General features: G+C 39.6%; 1 long non-coding RNA gene across 1 annotated transcript in view; it reads left to right on the forward strand.

The window, feature by feature from the left end:
* Nucleotides 1-9,021, forward strand: part of LOC107665401 (uncharacterized) — a 31,353-nt gene that overhangs the window by 13,839 nt on the left and 8,493 nt on the right. Inside the window, exon 2 of the long non-coding RNA XR_001631543.1 lies at nucleotides 2,014-2,146. This is a non-coding gene — a long non-coding RNA (uncharacterized LOC107665401). The remainder of the gene's footprint in view (nucleotides 1-2,013; nucleotides 2,147-9,021) is intronic.

The raw sequence follows: 9,021 nt of genomic DNA on the forward strand, positions 1-9,021 counted from the left end.
TCATTTTGTTCGGTTTTGGCTTCGGCCAAGAATTTTCATTTTGGCGCATCCCTAGAATCAACAACTGGCTGGCGATCTGAATGTCTTTTACTGCTGATTCGAAAAGCCCAGTCTCACACCCCATACCCGGTCTGATCTGCACTTCACACCCGTGTCAGTGGATTACCAGCTTCCTGACAGACAGGCAGCAACTAGTGAGGTTGGGAAAACAAACATCCAGCAGCCATCGGCCTCATCCAGGACAGTGAGGAGTCTGCTTACAGACAAGAGGTTGAGCAGCTGGCTGTCTGATGCAGCCTTAACAACATGGATCTCAACACGCTCAAAACTGTGGAGATGAATGTGGACTTCAGGAGAAACCCCCCTGCACTCCCCCCACCATCATGAACAGCACTGTGGCTGCAATAGAGTCATTCAAGTTCTTAGGCACCACCATCTCACAGGACCTGGAGTGGGACAATTACATTGACTCTACTGTAAAAAAGGCTCAGCAGTGGCTGTATTTTCATCAACAGCTGAGGAAATTCAGCCTGCCACAGGAGCTGCTCACACAGTTCTACTCGGCTGTCACTGAGTCTGTGAGCCTGTGTTCATCTATAACTGTTTGGTTTGACTCAGCTACCAAATCAGACATCAGGAGACTACAACGGACAGTCAGGACTGCTGAGAAGATTATTGGTGCCCCCCTGCCTAACCTCCAAGAACTTTACACCTCCAGAGTGAGGAAATGGGCTGGTAAAATCACTCTGGAGTCTGGACCCCTCACACCCAGCATACTTCCTCTTTGAACTGTTGCCCTCTGGCCGACGCTACAGAGCACTGAGTACCAAAACAGCCAGACACAAGAACAGCCTTTTCCCCCAGGCCATATACCACCTGAACAATACATAAAACATCTCAAGACTGTACATCTGTAAATAACTTATCAAAACTTTTCATCTGTAAATAGCACGTGCACATTCACAATTGTCTATTGATATTTTCTTTTTCTCTATATTTTCTCTATATTTTTTTATTTATTGTCTATTCTCTTTGTTATTAGCGTTTTATTTTCACATTATTACCTTAAATTATATGTATGTCTGTACTGGAAGCTCCTGACACCAAGACGAATTCCTTGTGTGTGTGTAAACACACTTGGCAATAAAGCTCTTTCTTATTCTGATTCTGAGAGAGAAGAGGCAGTAGCCCCATGTGCTCATGAGGGCAATGAACTCGTTAATTAGCCTTCTCCTGTGCATTTTTTTTTTAAGTACCATTAAAACTGCTCACTAAAGCAGGGTGCCACTATCAGTTCCCAACCAGAGAAAATTCATCCAAACTTTAAAGTGGTGGGAAAGGTAGAGCAGCCTGAAGCACCAATATGTTTCTGGATGAGACGGCTGTGTAATGGTCCAAATAAAGCGCCTCTCGGATATGGAATGATAAATGGAGTAGAGCAGAATGCTGCAGCCTTATGATTGTGCAATCAGACTGTATTGGTGTGAGAGACCAGTATGAGAGTGATAATGGTAAAAGTACAGTTCTCTACATTAGGGACAGGTGGGATGGTTGACTACTTGTCCAACAACTGACTAATTAACTAGCAAAGCTGTCTTTTCTAACTGACATCATGCTAAAACGTGCTCCGTGAATTTGCATCTTTAAATTTACTACCGGTACAGGCATCAAAGCATTGATTTTATAACAAATTTACCACCAATGATCTTGCCATGCATTATAACTGAGCTCCAGAAATACTTTATACATGTTGGACTATGTACACAAGTGTCTTAGGCCATCTTAGTGTTTTGTGTTGATTTTTTTTTTGTGCCATGATGAGCATTGTGTTTTTTTTTTAGATGGCATGTCGAGTGTAAAATAAAACGAGAACACTGCATTCTGTTGTTCTTCATCTAGCTGTTTCAGGGCTTCCTCAAGACCCACTAGTTGATGTAGTTTTGCACATCCCTGTTCTGCATATTTATTTTTCTGTGCTCTGCATGCTTTTTAATACTTTTTTTTCTCTTCCAGTGGCTCCCTCCACTGTATCCCCCATAACACCATGGAGGAGAGAGATGGAGATCTTAGTACTGGGGACAGTAAGCTGTGCATCTGTGGTCTTCCTCCTCCTGACTGCCATCATCTGCTACAAGGCCATCAAGAGGTAAGACTGTAAGACTCAATAGTTTTACTTATCTTCATTTTCAGAACCAGAACTTAAAAAACAAAACAAATACAGAAGTTAGTAAAATGTGAGAATTGTGTAATGTAAACATTTTATATAATATTGGGCATGTAATACTGAATGCACAGCGTTTTGGGCATCAGGTATATTTTGGTCATTGCCTGTAATTGTAATTCATTTCTTTCTTATGTGGAATTAAAAAAAATTTTTTTGAAAAACTTTCAACTAGAGGAAAAAAAATCTAAATCATATTTTATGTTCCAGAGAAGAAAAAAAATCACAGGTTTGGAACGACATGAGGGTGAGTAAATGATGACAGAATTTTAATTTTTGGGAGAACTATCCATGTAGGTTGATGTTGACTGTTTTTTTTTAAGCACCATACAAGCCTACAGGTAAACAGAGCAAATTCCATTAGCATTTTATCTGTGTCAGCTTCAAGTTTCCTTAATTTAACAAGATAGCAAGGCAAAAAGATGATATCTCCACTTCTTGTCTGAAACATGAATTGTGAATGTTGTTATTTTAGTTGAAATGACATGAAGCTGTCACCTTCCTACATTAGGATAAACAATGACTCTGATTTATGGTTAGGAAAAGGAATGTGTTTTGCACTGATGGTATAGTAGAAGGCATAAGCATTGCGTGGTGTGTCAGCCTTAAGCTGCTCTTTTGGTTTGGTACCAGTGACATGCTGTCAAGGGAACAACTGAGAGGCCTGTCAAATCAGCTGCAGACAGGGAAATGGCCTCAGACAGTCCAAATCACTCACACAGCGAAAAAGGAAAGAAGCTCCCAGACTATCTTTGATACATCCAGGGCTAAACTACAACAATTAATTTAGCAGATGTATCATTTAGATTTAGCAGATGTATTGCTATTTTGCATTGTGCTGTATCATATTTATTTTTATTTTTCTTCTAGGTAATTATAAAAGCTCTCAGCTGTCAGGTTGGAGTCACTCAGCATTTTTTATTTAAGGAACAAACATTGACCTTTAATACATGCTATCACTATTTCACTTTTGTAGTACACTTTTTTTTTTTTAACTGGTGAGCCATAGTGTTAACTCAAACATTTTTGCTAAATAACATTTTGTGAAAACTTGACCGTGTATTACAATCCCATATAAAGTCAAAACTGGTCATAAAGAGAAGAGAGTTTTAGGGTGTATTCACACCTGTCTTGTTTGGTTCGATTGAATCAAACTCAAGTTAGTTTCCCCCCTTGGTGCAGATCTTTTGGGCAGGTGTTGAATACAGTAATCGCACTCGGGTGCGGACCAAACAACCGCACCGAGACCCAGCTGAAGAGGTGGTCTCGGTCCGTTTCCAAACGAACTCTGGTACGCTTGAGAATTTTTGTCCAATGAATGGATGACCTTAGCACACGTGTGGTTTTGTTTAAAATTTCTAGTTCACTTGCAAAATGGGCAGTGTGAAAGCGAACCACACCAAACAAAAAACATCAACATTGTGTTTGGTCCAGACCAAAGCACATGAACTAGCGAACTTTCTTGGTGTGAATACACCCTTAGTCAAAAGAGAGCCACTGAGATACCACTTTTATCTGCATTAGTACAGCATGTCACTGGAACTTTTGACTATTTATCACGAGGATTTATCACTGCAGGTGCTGCAGAAAGTAAATATTTCTTCTCATATTTGTTTAAACATTTCTAGTTTTTGGGCGCTGATTGTGAAATACACTAAAAATAAACTCTTTGCTAAAGTGAATTCACACATGGCTCAGGATTATGATAAATCATTATATGTGGACTCCTCCTTGTGGACTGTTGGAGTTGATATCATCAGCTGGTGTCCAACCATCCTCAAGCTTTTTGACCTTTAACCACAACACTCTTAATTTGGTGGGTCAACATGGGAGGCTACCACCAGGTGTTATCTATAAAACAGAACTATAAGAACTGATTGCTTCACCCCCCAAAAAACAGAATCCATGTGATAACCATCAGTTGACTATATTTGGCCTGGTTCATGTCATCCTGAAGCTACTCTCATTAAAGTGAAACTATTCAGATTTTCCAGTGAAACTACTGGAGGTAGACATCCAATCTGTTAATGTTAAAACATTCCAGTCTTCTGGAAATTAATCTTTTATTTATGAAAGCTGTGGAACATCCCCTCCTGGCTATTAAACGGGGACTTGTTATGAGCTCTGTTTTGGAATCATTTCACTTGGTGAATTCGTTTGTTACACATTGCCTCTTTTTTGCCTGAGAACTTGGTATAAGGAAGCCAACTCCCAAAGGAAAACCCAGCTGGCAGCTATTTCCCCACTAATGAGCTTGCCCAGTCTGCCAAAATGAAGAGAGAGACATGTTTAATGCCTTCCTTTATATGCATGCGAACACATCATTTAGCCATGCCCAATGACCGATGCACTGCAAATGGTGCTTCTTCAAACAGTCGCTAAAGTGTCCCAGTAAAGGCTCGAATTATTATCCCAATCATTGCTTTATGGCTTCTGCATGCTGAAGCCTGGTGTGGCTCACTTATTGTAATGAGTTTAATGGAATTAGAGGCACTGGAGGGGAAAGCTAAAGCAGTTTTGTTGAAAGGTTGCTCAGTGCTTATAGTGACGAATAGATCTTGGAGGAGAGAAATGCGGTGCTTTGATTTTTGACCACTGTAAACGAATGATAAAGCATCCTGGTCATTGAGCAGTAGTGTAATTATGATAACAAAGACTCTAAACAAACACATTCAGAACCCTCAGGAAAAGATGAGCAAACATAACTTCAGTTCGTCTTTTTCCCCCCTCTTAGCTCTGCTGAACATGCAGCACTGTTAAAGGGATAGTTCATCTTCAGTTGCTGGTCCCCATTGACTTCCATAGTTTAAAAAAAAAAACACTATGCAAGTCAATGGGGACCAGCAACTCAAGGTGAACTATCCATTTAAATGCTGTCATGCATAGTTACAGTCAACACATACTAAAATATATTTTTGGGTGAACTTCATTCACATTTGAAATGCTAATTAGATTTAGGCTTGTGTTTAAAGTGCTCTATGAGACACTGAGACTAAAAAGGCTAAATTGTCTCTGACATGTTAACGTTCATAACAATAGTGCTGTAATAATCTGTAAAATGTATTTGCAAAATTATGCACTCAGCCTTTGTCTATGTTTCTTTCCCCTAGGGTAAAAATGTGCACATACACCATAAAAAACATATCTTATTGATTATTTTTGAGTGTATGTGTTGCACGCATACTTGAGGGTAATAAACATTCCTAGACAGTACTACTATTGGGCAACTTGTGTTCAGTGTTGCCAGATTGGATGGACGATTTCCAGCCCAAAAGCTCACAAAAACCCGCCAAAAAACCGCCCAAAACTTTAACTGTCAAAATAATGTTATAGAATATGTAAATCGCGGCTGTCGACGTTTACATCAGCACCAGCGCCTCTGCAGTGTGCGTGTGTTTGTGTGTGTTTGTGTGTGTGTGTGTAGTAATGTTATGATGACTGATTGGATGCAGTATACATACTTGGGCTTGTTTTGTTAACCTATGCAATTTATATGTTTGAAAACCGCCAAACTGACCCCAAACCAGCCCAAATTTTGTTCACCCGCCCAAGCCAATTTTTACCCGCACAAGCAAATTCAAAACCGCCCAATCTGGCAACACTGCTTGTGTTATGCAGTACCTTTTGAAATCAATTTTTTTTTTTGAATTCTAATTTTTAAAAATCAATTCTAAGTTTGTGATTATGTTTATATTGTGATAAAACGTAGTTGATTGTTATGATTAATGCTATCTTGGGGAAAAAATGAGTTAAATATTCTATCTAGTTTATTAAGATTTGATGGGGACACGACAGCATGCTGCATAATAGTTATACAGCATAATTTACTTTTGAACCATCCACTGAACCTACAGTCCTGTGGAAACAATCTCAGCCCACTCTATTTTCAGAGGAAATGAATACATTCTGGTGCCTATTCCAAAGAGCTAGGTTATAAAATATTTACCTCTACCTGTAATGTTTTGTGTAGCTCCCTGCCATGTGTGTACTACACAACATGTATTATTAAGGGCCCAGGCCCACATTTGAAAGTGAGGATATGTCTGTTTTAGGTTCTGCAGTGATATTCCATACCTTTATTTCAATGAGAAAGGACAAACTGAACCACTGAGCATCCAACCCTGTGTTCACCAAACAAGAAACCTTGGGTGTTATATGAGTGTATGTATACATGTTGTGTTTATGTAGATTACAATCAGCTTTGAATTTTAATAGTGCACTCAATTTTTTTATACAAAGAATTTTATAGTTTTACCCCATTATAGCATGTCTCTAAAACCAAAACTTTAACATATTCAAAATCAGATAGGATAAGCTGAATCATTCTTTTTTTTTTAAATCTTTGTCACTGCAGTTTTTAGGCATCTACACAGGAAGAGAATGGCTGTTACAAATCGCTTGTTTTTCTAACTTCAGCTATGCTTCAGAACTTAATCCTTCCAGATCAGCATTTATTTTAGTCCGTGAGACATTTTTTGGCCCACATTTTCCCACAGGATTTATGTGTAGACCTCAGAGGAGAGGTCACATAAGACTAGGGATGGGTACCGAAACTCGGTATTTAATCGGTCCCGGGGCTAAATTATGAAAGACCAGAGTATCGATAAGCTCTGACGTTAACGGTTCTGCTATCGGTACTGGAGAAATTAATAAAACACACATACATTTATTATTGCTATATATAAATTATCTTGCAAATTCTATCTCACCAGAGTCGCCAGCTGTTTTTCAAACATTTGTCTATGATGCATTTTTGCTATTCGCAATTCAGAAGCGAGATCACGCCCACGCAGAGGAGCTTCAGCACGTGCAACATGAAAGCCCTGTTTAATTATGATAGAAGAGAGAACTAAACATTCAAACATCTGCTTACACTTTAGGCCTGTGGCTGTTTTATTAAGCTAATTTTATTTTTTTATTTTGATTTTGGCTTCTAAGGATTATACAAAAGAAGACATGAGGTAAAGCTATTAAAAACTAGCTGCGTTTCATATAAAACACTAAAAATGCCTGCACACTGGTGCATTTACAAATTGATATTTTATATTAATTTCATTAAATGTTTATTTTACATTTCAGAATATAAAGCAATGTTAATTCAGCTCTTGATTTGTCATAAAACAAAAAGTACCGATAAGAATACCGTTAAAGTACCGAATCGATAAGCAGTATCGATAAGAGTAGTAATACCGTTAAAACCTTAACGATACCCATCCCTACATAAGACCCAGGAAAACTAACAGCGTTCTGAAATGTCTGGGGAATGGCCACAAGGACCTCTCAGGTGCTGTTGTCCATCAGTGAGAAAAAATGGTAAAGAGACAGAAACTGAGTGAGAGAAGAGAGTGTGCGCGTGAGCAGGCTCAGTGCTGATTCAGGGGAAAGATAAAGGAGTTTTTGGCTTCCCGTCCTGGCACGTTACATAAGCTGAGTAGTCCACAGAGAAACTGGGCGACTGTCAGGGCATCTGCACACAGTGCAGTAGAGCAACACGACTCAAGGGACATCTGCACGACTGCTGGAGTCCATGAGCCTTTAGCAGGTTTGAGGAGGGGCAGAAACAAGCTCTCAGTGGAAAATTACTGTTTAGCTGAAAAAGCATAAATGGTAGTTTTATGCAGTGGACTTCCAGACATGGTGTTTGTGAATTGAGAAGACAGGGATGATGTGATCAATCCTAAGAGCCTTCCTTATGGAGTCTGCATTTTCCATTTGCATGGAATTGTTCTTCATTTGTCCAGCGGTCAAGCGTGTCAAATAGATGAAGGCCAGTCCTTAAGTGACCCCGTGCAGCAGCTCTACAGCTCTTCTTTTATTTATAATATACTCTTATAATATTTGTGTTTACTTAAGCTAATTATGTTCTATTTAATGTGATGTCAACGTAAGGATTATATGTTATTTCCTCCCGAGTGTTTATTTCTGAAAGGAAGGAGGATAGCAAGACCTTGTTTTCTTGACATTTGTTTTCTTGCTATCCTCCTCCTTCCCCACTCCACCCCTCAAAAATCAGATGAGGCAGAGTTTTTCCCATGTGTAAATCATGCAAAGCAAGAGGATGTCTTTATAGGAAAGCCCTGCAGCCTGGGGCATCTTGTGACAGATGGCCCCTGCAGAGCTACGGGATTGTCTCATCAGTCCTGCCCAAGAGACAGAGACTGTGTTTATCACAGCAGATGAGCGCTAGCTACCTCTGATCATTTAATCAATCTCGACAAGGACATATAGTCGAATTCAGTTGAAGGCAGGCCCGGATTGGCTAATCGGGAGCACCGGGAGGATTTCCGGTGGGCCGGTCTGTTTTTTTTGGCCGCTAGGGCCGGTGTGTTGTCATGCCACCGGGTTGAAATATACTGTCCCTAGGCTGCCTGCACTCACAGCAGCCCCACTCTTTTTATTTATTATTTTCTCGCAGCCCATATTATTATTTTCACCAGACCATATCAATAACAAATTCTCAATTGATAATTAATCATTCTTTTTGCGCAAATCATTGTTATTTGTGAACGTAGGCATTTGAGGAAGGCTTTAAGACCAAGCGGAATCCTCTGCCGGCTGTTCCCGCTTCACAGCGAGGCAATTCCCTTCACCGTCCGCGTTTTGATTCTGCCAAATCAGTTTGGGCGAATGCAACTTATTGATCATGAGCCCAACATTTAGCAAGGCAGGAAAACATTCAATCTACCTGAAGGAAGACGTAGGCTATTTCAGTGTAAGTTAATGCTGTTAAATATATAGAGAAAAAAAATACATAAAAAAAATTCTAGTGCATTCTTAAACTTGGACATCATCATATTGAA

Source organism: Sinocyclocheilus anshuiensis, unplaced genomic scaffold (genome assembly GCF_001515605.1).
Source record: "Sinocyclocheilus anshuiensis isolate Anshui unplaced genomic scaffold, SAMN03320099.WGS_v1.1 scaffold199, whole genome shotgun sequence".
Taxonomy (NCBI): domain Eukaryota; kingdom Metazoa; phylum Chordata; class Actinopteri; order Cypriniformes; family Cyprinidae; genus Sinocyclocheilus; species Sinocyclocheilus anshuiensis.